Source organism: Pteropus vampyrus, unplaced genomic scaffold (assembly GCF_000151845.1).
Source record: "Pteropus vampyrus isolate Shadow unplaced genomic scaffold, Pvam_2.0 Scaffold36, whole genome shotgun sequence".
Classification (NCBI taxonomy): Eukaryota; Metazoa; Chordata; class Mammalia; order Chiroptera; family Pteropodidae; genus Pteropus; species Pteropus vampyrus.
In genome coordinates, this window is record NW_011888817.1 from 1,737,725 (window position 1) to 1,742,235 (window position 4,511).

Below are 4,511 nucleotides of genomic sequence, written 5' to 3' on the forward strand. Positions count from 1 at the left end.
ATTTTCTGTACATTCTGCAACTGAACAAACAAGAAAATATACAGGGGACGAAGGGAATCAAGATTTGGAGAGGGCAGTGACAAAGAAGAAAGGGATGAAGGATAAAATGAACCTGCAATACTGATTAGGAATGAGAAATAGAAGCCGAAACTCACAGGTCTTAATATATGGAGATAGGTAGATTAGGGGTGCCAGTTAAATACAGAGCAGTAGATATCGGAATTTCAGATGTAAGACATTTTTACACTAAAAATGTATTGCTGTCTATCTGAAGTTACGTTTGATTGGGCAGCCTAAGCAGGATGGCTTTTCGTCAACTGAAGGCCTAAAAGCAATAACATGAGCACACCTGGCAAACAGATTTTGATTTCTAAATATTCCCCACTCGAAGAACCCAGTACTCCTTGAAGAAATGGCTGTGGCCAAGGATTGGCAAGGAAAGTACAAAATAAACACAGAACAAGTTTCTGTGCCCAAGAAGTAAGGATGTACTCAAAGAATGATGGGGACATGTTAAAAGGACAGCTGAAAGGGAGCTCTCAGTGGCCAACTCTGGAACAATGTGAGCAGCAAAATAAATAACAAGAGGATTATAACTTACTGAATAAAGTAGGACTCTAGTGAGATGAATGGATGGGTGGTGGGGTGGGTGGATGAGTAGATGGGCAATCTCTTCCTTACTGAAGAAAGTCAACTATCTAAGTAAAAGATGGAATTAGGAAATCACCATTTGTCATCTATCAGAATAAAAGAATCAGGAAAGAATCATCAATGGTAGCTAGTGTAGGCAAGTTTGAGAATAGAATATTTACGTAGTCTCGAAGCATCTCAGCACACGTTGTTTATTAATTACAAAAGGAAAAATATTAACTTTGAGTGGAGAAACCTGGCAGATACCACCTTAACCAAGTGATCAAAGTTAAGGTAGCCAGTAATGGGTCTAATTGATAGCATGCACCTCCTGGTGTGATGCTCTAAAGGGAAACATCAGCTAAACCCAAGTTGAGAACTTTCTACAAAATAAGTGTCTTGTACTTTTCCAGTGTCAATTTCACAAAAATACAAAGAAAGACTGAGTAATTATTCCAGATTAAAGGAGACCAAAAAGACACAACAATCGAATGCAACGTATGAGCTTGAATTTTCTTTAATTATAAAGGACATTATCAGGTCACTATGTTCTGAATATTTCAGGTTACCCACTAAAGCTTTATTGATAGCAGTTAAAAGACTGGAAACACGAAAAATGACCAATAATAGGAAACTGATAAAAATAAATAATATAACAAAAACAATGGAAACTATTGTAGTGGGGAGGATAAATTTTTAATATGGATATGTAACAATATGATTAGTTGAAAAAAGCAAGGTACAGTGTTTAAAAATAGGTGTGATAGGCCTGTTTGTTTAGATAAAGAACACAATATAAACTGGAAACCATCTCTAAAGATGTTCACCTCTGTACTTGCTAGCTGCAAATTAAAAGGCTTTCTATGCCCTCCATCACCTTTTATACCTTTCAGACTTAGAACTATGGCATGTACTATATATTCCAAAAATAAGTACTTGTTTTTAATGTTCTGCTTAAAACATTCTTAAATATACTGTCTTCCTGGCTGTAAAAAAATAAAAATGAAAAAAGTTTGGCCAATTTAAGAGCAGTTTTGTCAGGTTAATGTCAAAGCCAAGTTGGAAAATAACTTACTAAAAAAGTAAAAGCAGGGCTGATTCTGTGGAGGAGGATCTAAAAAGAGTTATTTTTTGTGCCTATAACTCATCTCTAATAGGCAAGGATTACTACAAGGGAGATACAATGCTGACAGTAAAAAAAAACAAACAAAAAAATCACTCCTTTTACACAAAAGTAATTTTTCTCTTCTATCAAGAGAAGATATAAACAAACAACAAACCAAAAAAAAAAAAAAAATCTGATGCAACAACTGGGGAAAGTAACCCAAAAACTTTCCTTGGAATAGGGGCAAGAATTTACTAAGATTCTTTAAAAAAAAAAAAAAAAAAGACAGCTAGCAGGATTGGACTACAAGGGCCTTTAAGATAGAAAGAGATAACTAGAATGAAAGTGTACCTCTAAAACAAAATAAGTAGGTGCCTATTCTTTCAAAACTGCTTATCAAGGTATAATATCACGTCTCATGTGTGCTTTCTCCTCTTGGACAGAGAAGGTGGTAAGACTTTTTCACATGATTTGGCTGGGAGACAGGCCCTCTTCTAACCATCAAACGCACACATCATTCTCTCAGAAACGGGTTCCAGTGGAACTGTTAAGATTTTAGTCTCCTGTTCCTGACAGCAAAATAATAGAGAAAATCAATTAAAAAAGTAGGCTCTCCTTGTCCTCACTCCTCCCCTCCATACAAAAAAATCATGTGTCTTTAGTCCAAAACTGCTTCAAAAAAAAAAAAACAAATACAAATACAGTTAACTCCTGAACAACAGGGTTTGAACTGCCTGGGTCCACTTATATGGTGATTTCTTTCAATACAGTACAGTACTGTGAATGTATTTTCCTTATGATTTTCTTAACATTTTCTTTTCTCTAGCTTACTTTATTGTAAGAATATAGCACATAACATACCAAATATGTGTTAATCAACTGTTTATGTTATCAGTAAGGCTTCTGGTCAAGAGGAGGCTACTAAGTTTTTGGGGAATCAAAAGTTATACAGCGGATTTATGACTGTGTGGGGTATCAGCACCCTAACCTATCCACTGGGGCGGAGGAAGCAGTGAGATAAATTTAAAGGAGAAAAATTATGATAAAAGAGATGAGAAATGAAGATCTGAAACGTAAGATGACTGCAGAGTTGAAGAGATGGTGCAGAGTGGAAATTAACGGTACCTGTTAGTCATCATTTTTGTGGGGAGTAAGGTAAAAAGAGAAAAAATCAGGTTTTTATGTATATGGCTTAATTTTAAAATCTTTAAAGAAGAATCACTGGTAATACCTTTGAGAATAGTCACATCTATAAATTCATAAAATGTTCATTCACCTAACAACCTGATTTCATTTGAAATTCTGAATTCTGATCAAAAGAATCTGAGAGAAAGTAAGCATGCAGCAAAAAGGAAGACATAGCACTAGGTTCCTGGCTAAGCATCTTTCATAATGTGCAGTTACCATCCCCAGGCAGATTTGCTGGCCCTATAGCTGCTCTTTTAAGAAAGAGTTCCAAGATTGGGAGATCTTTCACCAAAAAGGTTTATCCTTTTCATCCTTCTACAATTCAAGCTGCTATGAAACATCTGGCACTATTTACAAGAAGCGCTTCATCCAGTGTTCAATTTCTCAGGGTAGGTTGGGGAAAAAAAAAAAAAAAAAAAACAAGCAAATTAACTATTAAACCAGTGTCAATAAGTCCTCTAGCAGAAAACACAGCTCAGTGTCCAAGCACTGTTTCAAGGATCACCGTAGGGCACCCTATCAGACCTTTAAAGAAGGCCCCTGGCCCATCCTCCTTCTACCATCATGATTTCAAATTGAAAAGAAAAAAAGAAAAAAGAAAAAAAGAAATTTAAGTTACTCACTCCTGCTTGTCAAAACAAAGAAAAGCACTTCATGACACTTCTCAAACTCTGGTAAGGTCTTCTCTGCCATGAGATAAACATGATTCATCTTCATGGATCATAAGTTTTAAACAACTATTAGAAGAAAATTTATTGAATCAAGCAGATTTATTATGGACTAGAATACAAATATTTAAAATAAACCCCAAAAAGAATAATCAGGAGGGATTAAACCCTACCAGATACTGAATCATAAGGTAAAGTCCCCCAAATTAAAAATGTAATAGAATAAAAAGTTCAGAAACAGGCCTAAAAACATATGGCAATTTTGCAAGCAATAAAGGCATCCAAATCAGTGAATAAATATAGGTTTTTTAATAAATGGTGGTTGGGACAACCAGGCAGCTATCTGGAAAAAGATAAAGTTGGACTCACTTCACAGTATATTTCAGCACAAATTCCAAATGGGTCAAAGATGTAAACATTAATTGAAACCATAACAATAACACAAGAAAACACTAGTAAATTCCTTTGTAATATTGGTATGACAAAGGCTTTTCTATGACTCAAAATTCAGAAGCCATAAAAGGAAATGTCCATTAATTCGATCTGATAAAAACTTTCTGCATGGCAAAGAAATCCATAAGCAAAGTCAAAAGACAATGATGAAAAAAAATTTGCAACTCATGTCACAGAAATAATCTCTTAATATATAAAGAACTCCTACAAATTGATAAGAAAAACTAATAACCCAGTATAAAAATGGGCAAAGGACACAACAGGCAGTTCAAAGAGAAATATGAATGGCCCATGAGCATGAAAAGTTGCTTAATCTGTCATAAGAGGAATGCAAAATGAAACTACACAAGAGACATTTTGTATTTGTAATCAACAGTGCAGTTTACCAAGTACCCCTTATCCCTCTCTCCTCCTAGATACTTTTTGGGTGAGTGAGACCATCAAACGAGCTCTGGTCAATGAGTTGT

At 35.1% G+C, this 4,511-nt stretch overlaps 1 protein-coding gene across 5 annotated transcripts in view; it reads right to left on the reverse strand.

Annotated features, from left to right (window-relative positions):
- USP48 (ubiquitin specific peptidase 48) overlaps positions 1-4,511 on the reverse strand; it is a 65,262-nt gene that overhangs the window by 51,576 nt on the left and 9,175 nt on the right. Inside the window, exon 1 of one of the 5 annotated variants that reach the window (XM_023529138.1) lies at positions 3,547-3,565. The exons of the other annotated variants lie outside the window; for them this stretch is intronic. The gene's annotated coding sequence lies outside the window, so the exon portion shown is untranslated. Of the gene's footprint in view, positions 1-3,546; positions 3,566-4,511 lie in introns of those variants that run through there. 5 annotated transcript variants of the gene reach the window in all.